General features: G+C 33.6%; 1 long non-coding RNA gene across 1 annotated transcript; it reads left to right on the plus strand.

The window, feature by feature from the left end:
- Positions 1 to 3540: 3540 nt before the first annotated feature.
- On the plus strand, positions 3541 to 6578 carry LOC147406197 (uncharacterized). The gene is made up of 5 exons (XR_015175778.1): positions 3541 to 3635; positions 3804 to 3889; positions 4053 to 4162; positions 5787 to 5865; positions 6272 to 6578. It is a non-coding gene; the product is annotated as an uncharacterized LOC147406197 (long non-coding RNA).
- The last annotated feature ends 13646 nt before the right edge of the window (positions 6579 to 20224 follow it).

Below are 20224 nucleotides of genomic sequence, written 5' to 3' on the forward strand. Positions count from 1 at the left end.
TTAGTTATTAGTAAAACTAAATATTGGGTCACCTAATTACTATCTATAAACAGAATATGAGGACATTTGGCACAATAGAAGAAAAATGGTAGGAATTCCTTCTGTTTTTCATGGCCGAGTCTCCCTTATTTGATCAGAACCTTGGTTTATAAATAGGATTATACTCCTGAATTTTGGTCATGTTCAAATCTGTATTCACAACTCTTGAAGTTGTGTGTTAAGGAGGTGATACATCAGCATCCTTGATCTTGTTTAATTTTTGGTATTTATGATTACCCCAATGTCGAGATTCAATATTTTGATTTGGGTTCTTAATTCATGGGCATTGATTGTGACATAATTCTTGGGCATAATCTCTTTTTATTTTTCCTTGTGGTTTTCCCTTTTGGATAGGAATCCTAGGTTGCCACTGGGATTCAAGTGAATTTTGATCATGTCTGAATTTAACATGTCGAATCTCGAAGTTTTGTTTCTCAAGGTGATGACACATGGACATCCTGGATCTTGAACTTGTTAGCAACAGAATATTGTTCTACCATTCAATTCAATATAGATCATTTTCTTCTTTTAATGTGCACGCTCTTAAAGTTTTCTTACTATTTCAATCCACATTCATTACGGCCTACCTATCAACCCTTAAAACCTTAAACCTTTGCCAAAGTGCTTAGAGAATGATGGGTACGTCAGAAATCAAGTAGTTGTTTTTGTAAACATTTTCTTCACTTGACTGCAGGAGGATTTCTTTGTTAAACTTCATATTATGCTAGCTGAGATGCCTGAAGTAACAGAGTTGCACCCTGTACCTGATGCTAGTGTCCCTGTAATGAGGTTCAAATTCAATGGGGTTTCTATTGACCTTCGTTATGCGAGGTTGTCACATTGGGTTATTCCAGAAGTAAGCATTAGTTTTTGTTCCTTTTATATTTCTTGCATCTTACATGGAGAGTTCCTACAATACAATGGTGTCTTGTCAAGTACTTCAAAATTGCATGTTTTCTTTTGTTTTATGATTTTTTCCCCTTTTTAGGGCATTTGCAACTAGGGACACTCTCAGGCCACTTATGCTGATAATATCACTTTGGGTTATTTTGATGTGTTTGATTGAAAACATTTTTTGAATAAGATTCACTCTAAACAATTGATCTTAATGATCAGACCATTTTTAGGTAAACAAATATAATGAAACTAGTCCTAAAGAAAGTATTTATGGGATGGTTAACATCATCTGTTTCTAATATATTTTCTACAAAGGGCTCCTTTATTGAATAGATTGGATTGATATGTTTGAGGACCACCTGTAGAGTACAGAACTGTACTATTAAAGTATAACAGTGCGAGGACCATTGCATGTTTTTAGCAAATGCAAAACTATGTGTTACCAAGCAAAACAACCCACATAGACACCGGTATTCGATCCTGAGTCAATAATAAAAGATGGTGATAATCTAACTCCCCTACTTAGCATACTCAAAATACTTTCCTGACTTGGCATCATGTGCTAGAACATTTTATGCCATGGAAAATACTCGATATGTCCAAATTTGTATCCCAAGAGAAAATATCTATGGTTCTAACACATGCCACGTCAGGATAGTATTCTGAGTATGCCTCATGAGAAGTCTGAAAATCATTCCTCTAAAAGATAAAATCAATACATGATTACAGGGAGAGTGGGTGTGCCATAACATAGATTTCCTTTCATCGAGGTGCATAACTGCACAGATTTATAGGGATATGTGGTGGTGTATCCCAAGGAAAGGAAATCTATGGTTCAGACACAGTATGCCACGTGGGAGAGTCTGATTATCACGACTCTTATAGGGATTGGGGGTGTGGAGGAAAAATATCTTATTGTTCGCACACTAACATGTCCGCCAGTGTGGAAAGTCAATTTAGAACTGACTCTTTTTTAAAACGAACCAACGACCATAATCTAGGGGATTTGGGATTATAATCTTTTTCTTTTATTTTAAGTAAAAGAGTGTACCAGGTCAACCAATGTTGAATGTAGATTAGTTTTGAACGACTCTTATTGAAAACTAACCAACATTATAGGGATCTCGGATTATAATCTCTCTTTTTTTCCCTATTTTAAATACAAAAGTAGTTGTTGTGGATGGGGTATTTGTGAGAAACAAATTTCAATTTCTACCCGACCTCAATAAAGAAAGAAATAATATAACAAACTTTACTATAAAATCGACCAAATTTAACTACCTACTTTTCTAAAGAAAATATAACAAACTTTTACTGTAAAATGGGACTTACCAGATTTCTGTTGTTTAACGACTAAATCAGTTACACTTCAATTTTATCCGAAACTTTGTTTATAAATTCTTCTCTAGAATAGGATTTTGTTGATTCATTAAGGAGATGAAGATGGATTATTGTAGGAGAGTTACATTTTACATTTCATGTTTAGTTTTTCTTTATTTTTGCTTGCCCTCAGGGGGAACGGATGTTTCTTATGATGGGAATGGAGAACACCGGGTTATCTTCTCGGGTGCCATTCATTATCCACACAGCACTCCAGAGGTTGATGGGTTTTTATTTATTAATCTATCCACTTGGATTGATTGGTTTATATGTTCTAAAGGGAGAACTATAACAAAAAAAAAGCTAAGAAGATTTGCAAAATTAATTAATTTAAGACTAAGAAGGTGTTATGTTCACTAAGAATATTTTATATTTCCATTGGAAATCATAAATGCATTTGCAGGCACATTCACATGGTTAAAAATCACCTGGAATGCAAGGAAATATAAAAACTCTTTATCGAAATAGTTGTCTTTTTTTTTCATACTCTCTCTCAACCCTCCAAGTTCAAAGATTTTATTTTTTTTATTGATTCGTACATGGATTTCAAGATGTGGCCAAATTTGTTCCGAAAGGGAAAGGAATGAGGTCTTGATGCAATTGAGACCTATGTCTTCTAGAACGCTCATGAGCCTGTTCAGGGCAAGGTTAGATTCCTATCTCTCACTCTCTTCTCTTTCTATATATTAGTAAAATGTTAACAAAACGAGTAAAGAACATAACTTTTGCATCTTTTCATTTTTTTTTCCTTCAGTATGACTTCACAGGGAATCTAGACTTTATCAGATTTCTTAGAAACATACAAGAAGCGGGACGTTACGCGATTCTCCGAATTGGACCTTATGTTTTTGCCGAATGGAATTATGGGTATTTTATTTTGCAATTTCAATCAACAAAGAACTTCAATGCCTATGCAAATCACTGAAAACAAGAAATTTTTACACTTCAATATCACTTTTAGTTAACCTCTTGTATACATACCCATGTCTTTTCCTTGTAACAGAGGATTTCCAGTGTGGTTACACAATCTACCAGGAATTAAATTAAAGATAGACAATTCGGTTTACAAGGTCTTTTTTTTTTCATTTATTTGCTATGTTTGGTTCTTTCTAGTTTAAACTCATAATAACTGTCTGACTTAATTTTACATGTCCAAAAGAAGACTTTAAAGTATAAACACATTACCTAAACTCAGTTTCATAAAATATTAATATTTTTATTTGTAGGAGGAGATGCAAAAATTTACTACTAAGATTGTGGATGTGGTTAAAAATGCGAAACTCCTAGCACCACAAGGGGGTCCCATCATCATTGCACAGGTCTGTCTCTTTAGTTAATTAACTAAGTTGGCACTTTCACTAAAACAAGACTTTCTTATGGAGTATGTATTTGTAACTGCTTTTCATATGTTTAGTGTATGTCTCATTTTCTTGTCTGAAACATTACTAGTTGCTTTTATGCATGCTCATATTACTATCTTGTTGCAGATACTCAAACAAAAATCTGTCTTTTGGAATAGTGGATCTTGGTCTCTTCCCAAATGCTGCAGAAAAATTTGGAATATCTTTGAGCAGTAAATGAATCTAACAATCACATTTTTCCATACATCTTTTGATTATCATACTGTTCAGTATTTCTTTTGAATGTAATGCTTCACTAATTTCCAAATATTACATTGATGATTTTTATATTTTTCCCATTATTACTGAATTTGTAGTTCTTGTTCAAACTTGTAGTGTCCATGGGCCAACTTCTGACCTACATATTATTTGACAACGGAGTGGAGGTTGCACGCTTACCTGAGATGGATTTTGAAGCAAAGGCTTCTCATCCACCCATCACTAAGGTATATCCTTAAAGTAATTTACAAAGCTTAGAGGAAACTAATATGTTTTATCTGATGATCTGTTATTATGTTTAATAGCTAGATCATGTCTTTGTTGTCTTATATAGTTGAAGGTGCCACTGATCATCTGAAAAGGGTTTTCTAATCAGTACATTTGTAAAATATACTACGAGTGAAATAACCATTATTCAGTTTTATCATAGAGTAGGTTAAAGAGTAGGAGTTAGGCATATAATTTTGTTTTAGGACAAATTTAGAAGTAACAGTAATATCTGATTGAGTGAAGCAATAACTGGTGTGTGATGACATGGGATTACTACTAGAGAAACCAATTATCAGTCGAATGGCTCTAGCCACACAACCTTTAGACACCACAGCCCTTATTTATGCTTCAATTTAGCAACAATTGAAATCATTCTCCAATTAAGCTCCATAGTAAAATAACTCCTTTTTATTAGGGTCATGGATTATCAATTAGACACCACAACCCTTATTGAAAAATTGTTTGTTTTGTGTGCTTCATTTTTTTCTTTTCCTCAGGGTACTTTTTCTTTAAATTACCTCAAAATTTATAGATGTAAACGATCACACACTTAAATGTATGCTTAAAATGATGAAATTTACAAGGTATTATGGCCAGCTGGGAATCAATTTTGAACTGTAAATTATGGTTTTCAAATTTTTACAGAAAACCCCCAATATGATTAGCTCATAGCTCTCTACAAAAGTAAAGTGATAAAAAAGCACCTAAGTGGCCTCAATCAAGTATAGGGTTTTAAAACTCAAGGCCTCCCCTTACCTTAAAGGAATATGCCTTGGAACCCACAAGGGATGTATTTGTCCATGTATTTATGTATCGTTCCATTCGATCTTTTAGATCCCTATTTCACCTCGACGGCTATGGTATGATGCCCTTCAAATCTAGTACTGGTGTGAACTCATATGGCCATCTTCTATTTGGGGGAATAAAAATAAAACAGAGATCATCTTTTGGAGAGAAGGCTGAGAGTGGTTGATAGGTCGTGTCTTGAAAACTGTTATAGTTCTGAACAATGAACTATCGAGGGTTTGAATCCCTCTCTCTCTTTTCGCTCATTGAATAGATTTTTTTCTTTATTTGTTTGCCTAGCTCGGTATTTGACTCGGCCAAAAATGAATTTGTTTAATATTTTGTAATACAAAATGGGATTTTGTATTTTGACCAGAAGTTATTTCCTCTTTGCAGAAGAGAGGAAGGTGAAAGAAGAGAAAGAGAGGAAAGAGATGTGGTGGGTGGGGTGGAGGTGTGGGTGTGAGAGAGAGAGTTTAGTGCGAATAGTTTGCCCAAGCCAAAGCCAAGGTTGAATAAGTGAATGGGTGGTGTAGCCCAAACTATAGATTTTATTGTTAATTACATCGTTTTTTTTTGGCCTTCCATGCATAATACTTTGAATGCATCTGATGCTGACCTATATGTTTAGGTTCTAAATACATAAGTTCTATGTTCTATCAGTTGCAGTAGTGAAGCTTGTGTTGACTATTGTGGGAACCCTTTTGTATGGGATAGACCAACTTTTCTGTTAATTGATAAAATCTGCTTTTCCACCATGTCATTTTCTCACACTAAATATTTTGTATATAATAGGTTCATTTCGAATTGAGGAAATGGCTCAAAGAGAATGTTGGTGATGAAGTTGTTGCCGCAACCAGGATTATCTATGGAGGTAATTGTTTCATGTTTCCTTCATCCTCAACCTACCCGGCAAAAATGTATTGTAGTTGTGCCAGTTCACTAATATTTTGTATAACAGACTAGCTAGTAGACACGTGGAAATATTGTCATAAATTCATTATCTCGAGATAAGAAAAACTTGTCAAATTGATTCTCCTTGATTAATCTGAAAATGTGAGAGAAAGTGTAAGCACATCCTCCCTTATCATGTTTTTAATCTCTCTTATTTCCATTGCACAGGACTATCAATACATATCCTATTTCTCTTATTGTGTTAAGTAATTTAATAGAATGGAAGTAGTCATGATGTCTTCAAGAACATTTCATTTTTATCTAGAGTTTGCTAGTTCCGACATCACTGCTTGTCTTGTTGAGTGCTTTTATTTTCTTGTTTGCAGAATAAAGATGCATCAGCCCTTAAGAAACCTCTTCCCAATCAGAGGTACTATAAATCTTCACAGAAGGATCAACAAATTTCTATGTTTTCACGTGCAATAGTTGTGGCATTGTTTGTTTCATTTAAGAATAGGGGCACTTGGCATAATTCCTGTTAATACAAGTGGTTTAATAGTATTAACTGCTAATGAGTTTGTGTTTATGTTGTTTCTGTAATTAGCTTCATTGTTTTCATTTGGGTATAAACTAGTTATTGCTTTTGAATTTCTATAAGTAATTTTCTGCATTGATGTTTGACGAATTTCTTTATTTTTTTCCTTGTCTCTAGCTTCTGGAGACTGATATTTCTGACTATGATTCCAATTTTTTCTTTTTTTAATATGGGTTTGTGAAAATAAGGCATAAAGGTGATAGCTTTTCCGTAGATCTAGATTTTATTTCTGTTGACTCGGCTGCTCATGGAAAATAATATTGAGATGGGTAAAATATTCATTTATAGGTTGTGATATCTTTTTATAAATAAGTGATAAGTGAAATTTGTAGTGCCAATAGCAGCTCTTTTTATTTATATAATTGTAGGTTTTATTTTGGAATGAATATTTTATTATTATTTTTTTACAATATAAAAGGCGATTTTAAACTGCCTCTAATGTTGTTTTTTATAAAATTAATTTGTTATTAGGGGCGGTTTTCAAATTGTCTCTATATAAACTGCCTCTAAAATATAAAAAATCGCCCCTAAATATCAATATTTATAGGCGGTTTTAAAACTACCCTTAAATTATTATTTTTAGAGGCAGTTTTCAAATTGCCTCTAAAATATAAGAATCGCCCTAAAATCATATTCTTTAGAAGCGGTTTTTAAACCGTCATTAAAATTATTATTATTAGAGGCAGTTTTAAAATAGCCTCTAAAAATATAAGAACCGCCCTTAAATCATATTCTTTAGAAGCGGTTTTTAAACAGTCATTAAATTATTATTATTAGAGGCGATTTTCAAAAAGCCTCTAAAAATGTAAAAAATGCCCTTAAATCATTATTTAGAGGTGTAGACACCCCATTTTTGCATCCGCCTGATTAATCAATTCGTCAACCCGATTGCAACGGTTCCCAATGATGGATGTTTATTCCAATGCTTTATTTGGTTGTCAGATATGTTTCAGAAATCCGGATAAGGTATCTCGAACTGACAAAACTATAGAAACTATGTTACGCTAAGAAAATATGACCCCAGAAACATAGAAATCATCATCTTGTAAATAAAAAGAAGTTTTACGATAAAAATCACTAAAAAATTATCAAATTATCAAAATACCCCTAACATCAAAACAATCCTAGAGCCTACATTACGCTTAGGAAAACTCACTCAAACACATAAAACAACAAATCGAAATCAAATAAATCATTTCGCCAATTTTCACAGAATTTGACAAAATTAAGAAAATGCCCCTCATAAAGTTCACGACCGTTTCACACAAACAATTTCATAAATGACACAAACCAATATCTCCATTGAATTCCTTATGAAAAATTGATTCTAAAACATCCTAGAACATTAAAAACTGACTTAAAAAGCGAAAAGTCATCTTCGAGGGTAAAACGGTAATTTCAAAATTTTTATAATTAAAATTTTAGAAATTAATAAATAAAATATTAAATAATTAAAGTGAAACATTAATCAAATTAATTTAAAATTTTAAACTAAAAAAATCGATCAATCAAACTCTCAGGCAAAATTGTTGAGGGTTGCCAAGATATTTCTTCAAGGACCCCTCCATTTGGGGTCCCAAAGAATTAAAGATATAATAGAGGGGGGTTCTCCAAAAAATTAAAGTCAACCAACCAAGACTAAAGTCAAGGTATTAATGTCAACCAAGTAAAACTAAAGTCAAAATTAAAGTCAATTAAGTAAAACTAAAGTCAAGATATTAAAGTCAATCAATTAAGACTAAAGTCAATCAAATAAGATCAAAAGTCAAAACCCTAGTAGAGTTCTAATTAAATAATAACTCTATTTAATAGAATTTTAAGTAAAATATAATTCTACCTAAAACAATTCTAATTAAAATACAACTCTACCTAAAACAATTCTAACTAAACTACAACTCTAACTAAAAGAATTCTAATTAAACAATAATTCTATCTAAATCAACCTTTAAAAAAATCTATAAATAGGGGTCCCCACACCCTATTTTTGTATAAAAGAAAAAACCTAGAAAAAGTAGGTCAAGAAGTCTCCACAACCTTCCCAAAACCCTAATTTTGAAGCCCCAACTCCTTACCTAACACCCATACTTCGATTTTAGCCTGAAAAACACCTAGAAGTCCTTCAAAAACACCCCAAAATCCATAAAAAAATTTAGAAGAATCCAGATCTAAGAAAGAGATACCTTTCCTTGGAGATCAGAAATCAGATCTAGAGATAGAACGAAGCAAGGAGTATGGTACAAGGAGCGGTTTTATCATATCTGAGGGAACAAAATCGTTGCGTTCAAAAAAGGTGAGTATTTTTATTTTTTTATTATTATTTAGGTCTTATTAGCAATGTAATTTTATTTGAGAATTAGTAGAGACCGACGTTTGTCGGGTGAGGTTGGTGCCTAACACCTTCCAACCCCGTAACGTGATCCCCGGACTCGTATTTTTCTTTCGTAGATTAGTTTATTTACCTTTTAAAGTCAAAGTTTGGTTCTTAAACCATAATAACTAGGTGGCGACTCCCAAACCTCAAAGGTCAAAAGCAGATCTGCGCGCCCCGCGGATCGAGGGCATTTTCAGTGGCTACTCCACTGGGGACTATTGAGCATCAGACTTGAAAAATCCCAAGTATGGGAACATTGCCAAGATAACCTAATTTTTTTTTAGTTCGATTTATTTTAATTATTTATTTATTTATTTTTGTGGCTTGATTGTGGATGATTTTGGGTATTGTACTTTTGTCCAATTAAGGGTCCACTTTTTTATGACCCCTAAATAATGAGAGATTCAAATAGACATATGAAAAGGATGGAATGATAAAGGTTGGGACAGCAATGTTAAAATATTTTTATAGAATATTTTAGTGAGAATTAAGTCTGGGCACCTATTAATAAAACGTAGATCCCATTGAGTAGATTAATTTAGAATCTGAATTCACTCGATTTCGTTATCGGGTGCCTTGGATATCATCGATGCAAGTTCAATATGTAAATCTGGAATTGTTGCTAAATGAAGGTTGGGACAGCAATGTTAAAATATTTTTACGGAACATTCTAGTCAGAATTAGGTCTAAGCACCTTTAATAAAACGTAGATCTTATCAAGTAGATTAATTTAGAACTTGAATGCACTCAATTTCGTTATTGGGAGCCTTAGATATCATTGATGCAAGTTCAATCTGTAAATCTGGAATTTCTGTTGAATGAAGATTGGGACACTAATGTTAAAATGTTTTTACAGAATATTGTAATAAGAATTAAGTCTGGGTACCTTTAATAAAACGTAGATCTCATCAAGTAGATTAATTTAGAATCTAATTTCACTCAATTTTGTTATCGGGAGCCTTGGATACCATCGATGCATGTTCAATATGTAAATCTAGAATTGTTGCTGAATGAAGGTTGGGACAGTAATGTTAAAACGTTTTTACAAAATATTCTAGTCAGAATTAGGTCTGAGCACCTTTTAATAAAACGTAGATCCCATTGAGTAGATTAATTTAGAATCTGAATTCACTCGATTTCGTTATTGAGAACCTTAGATATCATCGATGCAAGTTCAGATTGTATTTTCCTAATTCACAGAAAATCCAAATTTATCTTATGTTAACACAGTTAATGTTCCTGAGAGCGAGCTCATTTGGCACTAAGATCTTTCTCTTTGATTTTCTTTTGGGATGTGTTTCTAGTTTTTTTTTTATAATTAAAAAAAAAAAGAGAATTCATTACTCCTCGTCTCAACAATTATCATTCTATCATCAATGTAACATCTATTGGAATCTCAATTTATTTAGGATCACCCAAAGCAACCCTTGATTGGACCATAAAATTACAAAAATTGTGTCTATTGCAATGATTGGATCTAATTGATTATTATATGCAGTACTCATTAATTGATCTACCATAATTGATGTATGTAGGAGATGTGCATGTTTAAATCTTAAATTGAACTATATGAATATGTTTTTTATCAATGTATGCCTATACTTGTATGATTTAATATCCTCTCTTGTATGGTTTAATTGGACCCATGACTTAATCTATTTAAAAAAGGCCCCAGGCACACCCCACCCTATTTTGCACATACCACATGCACGTTTACTGTTTTGCACACTTACACGTCCTATATACCCAACGTGGCACTAGTGCGTGGCCCGATCTCTTCGGAGATGCGACGTCATTCATGAAAATCACAACTCCAGTCACGTACCTTAGGGTATATCAAACTGGGACATCAGTACCGTCTGATCAGATGACTTTGAAAGGTATATTGATACACCTAGGCTGGAGCGACCTGAGCTTTTGACCTATTGTGAGCCACACAGTCACATATCCCGATTGCCAACGTAGTACTAGTACGTGGTCGGTCCCTTCGTGGGATGCCAAACCATTTATGAAAGCTACAACTCTTGATTCGTACCCATAGGTATATAAAAGATAATCCAAGTATATCAATTGCACTTCTTGGTCAAAATCGGTGCTTAAGGGAGATCCTACCCTAATGTACTCTACTGTACGAAGGGGATAGACTACGTCTATTCTAGACGAGAGGTATTTAAGTGGGCCCTTGCTCAGTATTGTGTGCCACCTCTCAACTGGGGATCGAACTGACTATTTTTGACTTCAGAAAAGTGAGTTGAGATTTTAAATTATCACTTATACGGTATATCAAACCAAGTCACCACGTACCGTCTGATTGAGTACGCTCGAGAGGTGTATAGGTGTACTTGGAAAAGGGTGGTTAGATAAAAATGCATTGCATATAGTAAGCTTAGAGTCTAGAAATCTCCCATGTATGCCACAACTCGAACTTATCGTGGGTGTTCCCAGGTTGTTCATTGAATGAGACCTTGTGAATGATGAATGTATGTGAATGATGAGATCAGAACGCATGTGAATGATAAGATGAATGTATGTGAATGATGATATTAGAATGCATATGAATGATGAGATGAATGTATATGAATGGTGAGATCAGGAATGTACGGGTTTGTCCTCAAGGATAAATTTTTTGTTGTTTAACCTGATTTGAAATTACAGTATCACTAGGTACACCAACCCAATAAAAAATCCATTTTAAACTTGACCCAGTCCATCTCGATCCAACGATCATTATAGGCCGAGCAATTTGAATCAAAATGAAATTCAAACTTTTTTCTAATTTGGATTTTTAACCTATTTTAAAAAAAGAAAAATGTTTTCCTGAAGAGAAATGCTTTTCAAAAATAAAATATTTTCCAGAAGAATAAGATTTTTCAAAAAAAAATGCTTTCCCAAAAACGTTTTCTAAAAGAAAATATTTTCCAAAAAAAAAAAAAAAGAAGAAAAATATTTTTCAAAGAAAAAATGATTTACAAAATATCTATTTTTGCATTAAAAATTATTGAAATATGTTTGTGAAAATTATTAATCAATAAAAACATTATTTTTCAATAATTTTCAAGAGTGCAATAAAATTATTTTCCTTTTATGGATGAATTGTTTAATGGATTGGTGTAAATAATTCAATAAAATCTTAAGATTCATTTAAAATATTATCAATGGGGTAACACTGGAATTGATAATCCATATTTGATAGGTTTACTAGGTTATCATTGTATCTAAGCTTAATCAACCATCGTCTAGCTAGGGTTGTAAATTCGGTCAGTTAGAGTAAATGTCAATATCAAGTCAACAGTCAGAAATGACCTCAAAATTTCTCAACATCGTCCAATTTTTCTTTGAAGATCACAGTACCTCAGTCATGCTGGTTGTAAGCAATGTCTCAATCCTTAGTCCTAATCAAGCCCGTTGTGGGTAGTCTTGAGTTTTCATGAGCTACTTAGGTTAGTTCGAGTCCCTTTTTTCAACAAGGTCATGTCTTCTTTTTGAGTCGACTCTTTTTTCTGTTGAGTCGAGTTAGTTTGTCGAGTCATAGAGGTATTTGTCACCCCATCTGAATTTGATTGGATAAAGGAAATTTTTGAATACCTCAAGCGCATTAACGAATTAACTAATAATCTAGCTTCAAGGATATATTTTTCTCCTGAACAAGAATATAAGAGTCGGGCTCACGAAAGCAAAGGTCATTAACCTCAGAACAGAAATTAATTCCTAAAGAGATTCAAATAGAAACCATTCTATCCCTGGAGGAACACAAGGGGATAATAAATTTTCTCAAAAATTTCAAAAGACTTGTTCGCATGGGCCTATGAGGATGTGTTAGGTGCAAGCTTGGGTTTTGTCTGACACAGATTAGATATTGACTTGATAAAATGAGATCAAGGAAGATGTTACAAAATGTATCAGTGCTAGACTTCTCAACATGGTAGAGCTCCTAAAATAGATTACATTCTCAGACTAATGAAATGGTTGAAGCGAAATTGATCTCTGATCTATGTTCAAAGTTCAAGATTTGGTATCATCTCCCTATCGTCCTCAGATTAATAGAGCGGTTGAAGCAAGCAACTAATAATAGTCTCAAAATAACCATTGTGAAAATGTGTCAATCACACCAGGATTAGTTAGAAAAGCTACCATTCACACTATGGGGGTACAGAAACAGTCTTACCAGTTGAAAGGGAATTCCATGTCTCAAGGTCTTGATGGAAAATCAATTACTAGAAACAGACTAGGTTCGTCATTGGGTATGAAGAGCTAAACAACTTAGAATTTTGTACCACGTACAAATTTATCAAAGAATAGTCACCCGCATGAAGGTCAAAGTTCACTACTTACAAGTCAAGGATTCAACCATCTGACTTCGAAGAAAATTGACCATCCCTCATCGACCATAGGAGGAAGTCTGAACTTAATTGGAGAGATTAATCCATTAGCAAGGAAACACTACTTTGGAAAACCATCAGATTTTAAAGAAAATCGAGTACTTATTTTTTATACTAGAGGGAAGTTCAAACCTAATTAGAGAGATTCATTCATTAAGAAAATACTGCCTTAAAAAATCGTCAGATTTCAAGATCATGATTGAACTACTAGAGTCAACTAACCTTGACCAGATTAAACGGTACTGCATTTAAGGAGGCCATCTTTGGCCGAATCAATTTTCCTGTTACCTAGTTCAATATCTCCTTTCTTAGCTCTTTGCAGTTTTTTCAAAAAAAAATGATGTCTTTTTTCTCTTTTAGTCCAATCACCTAACCTAGGGGAAGGAAAAATTCGAACTACGTTTTGGTCTGATCCCAAAATTCTGGGGTACGTAGGCAACCTAAGAAGTTATTTCAGGTTCGACCACATCAAAATAAAAAAAAATCTATTTCCCCATACAAAAAGATCCAGAAAAAATTCAAAAAAAGAAAAAGAAATATCTTCAAAATGGGGAAGAAAATGCAAGGTAAAATAAAAGAAATACCACACAAGGGGCATTCAGGTTTTTGAGCATCAAAACCCATTTCTTTTTATACCCAATCCTAAGCTTACCTATAAAAGTCCTCCTATGTACCGTGCGAAAAGTCAGGGAAAATACAAAGCATGATCAAACAGCAATAAAAAAAAATAAAAATAATAAAAATAAATTTAAAAAAAAAGGAAAAAGTCTGCTAGGTTGAAAACCCGAAAAGGGCAACTTAGGCAAGCTCGCAAGTTTGAAAATCTGAAAGGACAACTTTGGCAACAATCAGAGTAAAGAAAAAAAAAACAGAAAAAGTATGCTAGGTTAAAAACCTGAAAAAGCAATCTAGGCAAAAGCAAGCTCGCTAGATTGAAAATCTTCAAAGGCAATCTAGGCAAAAGTTAGAGCAACAAAGAAAAATAAAAGAAAATCTCAAGAGGTTCAAGCCGAAACATTTGAAGTCCGAACAATCAAGTTCAATACTTAGCTTAAACCAGGCACAGACTTAGAAGCCATAAGTATATCGTCTACGATCGATCTGAAATTTTTTACTTCCCCAAGTGAACCAATGGAGAGAAGGGTGAATTCTATGAGTCTCGAAAGGAAATATTTTGTTATCTTGAGTCTAACTCAAAATCTTCAATAAAATTAATCAAAATTAAAAGTTGGATCATTATTGCGCTTTTGGTAATCAAATATTTCAAACCTTCATACAAGGGGCATTTTTTTTCCTCTAAATATGTAGTTTCCCCCCTTATACTAGGGGCATTTTTTTAATTTTTGCACGATATGTTCAATTATTTTCAATGCCATGTTTATTGTCAGACCAAGGGCATTTTGTTTTTGAGCAATGTTAATCCTAAAAGATAATGGGAACCCCAATCTTAAGGTTACCCTCTTGATAACAGTTTTTCGAAAAACCCTTGAGGTTCAAAAGAAATAAAAACCCAGGTTTTAAATTCATAAAACTTTTGGATAAAACCTTGAGGTTCAAACAAACGCATTTTGGATCTCACATAGGAGATAGGGAATTCATTCTGTCCGAGATCTATCCATTCCCAGATTTAACCACTCTTTTCCAGATTCATTTTCAATTGTTCTTTCCCAGATTTATTCCTTCATTCTTAGTTTTACTCAGCCAAATACCACCGAGGGTTTTCTCGAAATTATGCTCAAATGCCGTCGAGGGCTTTCTCAGAATTATGCTCAGTTGCCACCGAGGGCTTTCTTGGAACTATGCTCAGTTGCCGCTGAGGGCTTTCTCGGAATTATGCTCAGATTCCGCCGAGGGCTTTCTCGAAACTATGCTCAATTACCGCTGAGGGTTTTCTCGGAATTATGCTCAGATGTCGCCAAGGGTTATCTTGGATTTTGCTCAGTTGCCGCCAAGGGTTATCTTGGATTTTGCTCAGATGTCGTCAAGGGTAATCTTGGATTTTGCTCAGTTACCGCCAAGGGTTATCTTGGATTTTGCTCATATGCCGCCAAGGTTTATCTTGGATTTTTCTCAGTTGCCGCCAAGGGTTAACTTGGATTTTGCTCAGATGTATCTTGGATTTTGCTCAAATGCCGCCAAGGGTTATCTTGGATTTTGCTCAGTTGCCGCTAAGGGTTAACTTGGATTTTGCTCAGTTTCCGCTTGGGGTTATCTTGGATTTTACTCAGTTGTCGCCAAGGGTTATCTTGGATTTTGCTCAGTTGCCGCCAAGGGTTAACTTGGATTATGCTAAGCCAATTGCTACCGAGGGATTTCTTGGATTATGCTTAGCCAGTTGCTACCGAGGGATTTCTTGGATTATGCTTAGCCAGATACCACCGATTTTTTGCTCAGATTTTACTTAGATAGTTCAGTACTCTTTCACTCCGAGTAGGTAGAGTAGAACTTAACAAAAAAAATTAGTTCATTACTCTTTCACCCCGAGCAGGTAGAGTAGAACTTCCCAAAAAAAATAAAAAAATTTAGTTTATTACTCTTTCACCCTAGGCACGTAGAGTAGAACTTCCCAAAAAAAATTGGTTCATTACTCTTTCACCCTAGGCAGGTAGAGTAGGACTCCCAAAAAGCTTAGTTCGTTACTCTTTCACTCTGAGTAGGTAAACTAGAACTTCCAAAAAAAAATTAAAAAAATTAGTTCATTACTCTTTCACCATGAGTAGGTACAGTAGGACTCCAAAAAAAATTCATTACTCTTTTACTCAGGGTAGGTAGAGTAAGACATTCAAATTTTGCTCAGATTATAATCAGTTTATGCTCAGATTATGCTTAGTTTATGCTCAATTTTTACTCAGTTTCACACAGTAGACACACTCACACTTGCACTTTTAGTCAAGGAGAATTCTTTAAAATTCAAGGATCTGACACTGTCAGTGAGAGCTCTCATTCAAGGACCTGACAACCTTTTTGTTCGGGGAGAGTTTTACTCTCAAGAATCCGAACGCCCTGACGAATTGCTAAATCAAGCTACAAAATGAACTGTCATTAACTTTGGCATTTGGATACCGCACTATCTACCACAATAAATTTGCTATCTAGTTTGCTTCAACCTTCTACCAAAGAGGGGCATCTGTAGACACCCCATTCTGCATCCGCCTGATTAATCAATTCGTTAACCCGATTGCAACGGTTCCCAATGATGGATATTTATTCCAATACTTTATTTTGTTGCCAGATATGTTTTATAAATCCGGATGAGATATCTCGAATTGATAAAACTGTAGAAACCATGCTACACTAGGAAAATATGACCCCAGAAACATAGAAATCATCATCTTGCAGACAAAAAGAAGCTTTACGATAAAAATCACAAAAAAATGATCAAATTACCAAAATACCCTTAACATCAAAACAACCCTAGAGCCTACATTATGCTTAGGAAAACTCATTCAAATACATACAACAACAAATCGAAATCAAATAAATCATTTCGCCAATTTTCACAAAATTTGATAAAATTATGAAAATGCCCCTCATAAAGTTCACGACCATTTAACACAAAAAATTTCATAAATGACACAAACCAATATTTCCATTGAATTCCTTACAAAAAATCAATTCTAAAACATCTTAGACCATCAAAAACCGACTTAAAACGCGAAAACTCCTATTCGAGGGCAAAACGATAATTTCATAATTTTTATAATTAAAAATTTCGAAATTAATAAATAAAATATTAAATAATTAAAGTGAAACATTAATAAAATTAATTTTAAATTTTAAATTAAAAAAATCAATCAATCAGGCTCTCAGGCAAAATTGTTGAGGGTTGTCAAGATATTTCTTCAAGGACCCCTCCATTTGGGGGTCCAAAGAATTAAATATATAATAGAGGGGGTTCTCCAAAAAATTAAAGTCCACCAAATAAGACTAAAGTCAAGGTATTAAAGTCAATTAGCAATACTAAAGTCAAATTAAAGGTAATTAAGTAAGACTAAAGTCAATCAATTAAGATTAAACTCAAAATCTTAAAGTCAATCAAATAAGACTAAAAGTCAAAATCCTAATAGAGTTCTAATCAAACAATAACTCTATTTAATAGAATTCTAACTAAAATATAATTCTACCTAAAACAATTCTATTTAAAATACAACTCTACCTAAAACAATTCTAACTAAAATACAACTCTAACTAAAAAAATTCTAATTAAACACTAATTCTATCTAAATCAATCTTTAAAAAAATCTATAAATAGGGGTCCTCACACCCTATTTTCGTATAAAATAAAAAATCCTAGAAAAAGTAGGTCAAGAAGCCTCCACAACCTTCCCAAAATCCTAATTTTGAAGTCCCAACTCCTTACCTAACACCCATACTTCGATTTTAGCCTGAAAAACACCTAGAAATCCTTCAAAAACACACCAAAATCGATAAAAAAGTTCAAAGAATCCAGATCTAAGAAAGAAATACCTTGTCTTAGAGATCAGAAATCAGATCCAGAGACAGAACGAAGCAAGGAGTACGGTACAATGAGCGATTTTATCAGATCTGAGGGAACAAAATCGTTGCGCTCGAAAAAAGTGAGTATTTTTATTTTTTTATTGTTATTTAAGTCTTATTAACAATGTAGTTTTATTTGAAAATTAGTAGAAACCGGCGTTTGCCAGGCAGGGTTGGTGCCTAACACCTTCCAACCCCATAACGTGATCCTCGAACCCATATTTTTCTTTCATAAATTAGTTTATTTGCCTTTTAAAGTCAAAGTTTGGATCTTAGACCGTAATAACTAGGTGACGACTCCCAAACCTCAAAGGTCAAAATTGGATCCGCGCACCTCGCGGATCGAGGGCACTTTCAAGAGGCGGTGTTAAAACCGTCCTTAGTCGGCCACTAAAAGTAATTAGCGACGTCACTATAGTGGGTGGTTTGACTAAACCACCCTTAAATATATTGGAGGCGATTTAATTGATATTGGTGGCAGTTTAAAATCGTCCCTAAATACCTCATATTTTGTAGTGACCCTGAAAGCGCTCTCGATCCGTAGGGTGCGCGGATTCGCTTTTGACCTTTGAGGTTTGGGAGTCGCCACCTAGTTATTACGGTCTAGGAACCGATCATTGACTCTAAAAATAAAGACAACTAATCTACGAAAGAAAATACGGGTCCGGGGATCACGTTACGGGGTTGAAAGGTGTTAGGCACCAACCCGCCTGGCAAGTGCCGGTCTCTACTTTTTCCCAAAAATCGGTTACATTGCAAAATAGACAAAAAATAACAAATAATTATAATAAAAAAAATATAAAAGAAAGTTACCTTGTCAATTACAACGATTCCCTCAGCATCAGCGAAGAGTAGCTACGTATGTATTTTCTTGCTATTCGCCCGTCACCAGATTTGATTTTTGATTTCCAAGTTGAGGTATCTTTTTCTTAGATTTGTGAGTTTTTTAATTTTTCTTATGGATTTGAAGGTGTTTTGAAAAGGTTTTTAGGTGTTTTTTGAACTAAAGTTGAGGTATGGGTGTAAGGTAAGGAGTTAGGGCTTCAAAATTAGGGTTTTGGGAAGGTAGGGGAGGCTTCTTAACCTACTTTTCCTAGGATTTATGATTTGATACGAAAATAGGGTGTGAGGACCTCTATTTATAGATTTTTTTTAAGGGTTGATTTAGATAGAATTAGTATTTAATTAGAATTCTTTTAGTTAGAGTTGTATTTTAGTTAAAATTATTTTAGGTAGAGTTGTATTTTAATTAGAATTGTTTTAAGTAGAGTTACATTTTAGTTAGAATTCTATTAAATAGAGTTATTATTTAATTAGAACTCTATTAGGATTTTGACTTTTGGTCTTATTTGGTTGACTTTAAGATTTTGACTTTAGTCTTAATTGATTGACTTTAATATCTTGACTTTAATCTTACTTAATCGACTTTAATTTTGACTTTAGTCTTACTTGATTGACTTTAATATCTTGACTTTAGTCTTGCTTGGTTGACTTTAATTTTTTGGAGAACCCCCCTTTATTATATCTTTAATTCTTTGGACCCCCAAATGGAGGAGTCCTTGAAGAAATATCTTGCGAACCCTCAATAATTTTGCCTGAGAGCCTGATTGATCGATTTTTTAGTTCAAAATTTTAAATTAATTTCATTAATGTTTCACTTTAATTATTTAATATTTTATATATTAATTTTGAAAATTTTAATTATGAAAATTGTGAAATTATCGTTTTACCCTCGGAGAGGACTTTTCGCGTTTTAAGTCAGTTTTTGATGTTCTAAGATGTTTTAGAATCGATTTTTCGTAAGGAATTCAATGAAAATATTGGTTTGTGTCATTTATGAAGTTTTTTTTGTGAAATGATCGTGAACTTTATGAGGGGCATTTTCGTAATTTTGTCAAATTCTGTGAAAATTGGCTAAATGATTTATTTGGTTTCGATTTGTTATTTTATGTGTTCGAATGGATTTTCCTAAGCGTAACGTAGGCTCTAGGGATCTTTTGATGTTAGGGGTATTTTGATAATTTAATTTTTTTTAGTGATTTTGTAAAATGATGATTTCTATGTTTCTAGAGTCGTATTTTCCTAGCGTAGCGTGATTTCTAAGGCTTTGTCAGTTCAAGATACCTCATCCGAATTTCTGAAACATATCTGGTAACAAAATAAAGCATTGGAATAAACATCCATCATTGGGAACCGTTACGATCGGGTTGACGAGTTGATTAATCAGGCGGATGCAAAAAGATGAGGTGTCTACATATCCAAAAGTCTGAAGAAAAATTCTATAAAAATTTTAAGCACGAATCTCGACATTTTACTGTGGTACCCTAGTTGACTAAGATGCAACGGTAAATTTTTGATAAAATTTGCTCAAATTTTAGGGTTTTGTTTGTATTGATTCAGGAGTCTAGCAAAGTATTTTTTTTCAAAATTTTTTAAAATAAAAATTTTGATCGACAAAAAATCGAATCAAATTTCCAGATAAAAGATATTGGATTAT

The sequence above is a fragment of the Akebia trifoliata genome, chromosome 3 (genome assembly GCF_017979445.1).
Source record: "Akebia trifoliata isolate Shusen 1 chromosome 3, ASM1797944v1, whole genome shotgun sequence".
Lineage (NCBI taxonomy): Eukaryota > Viridiplantae > Streptophyta > Magnoliopsida > Ranunculales > Lardizabalaceae > Akebia > Akebia trifoliata.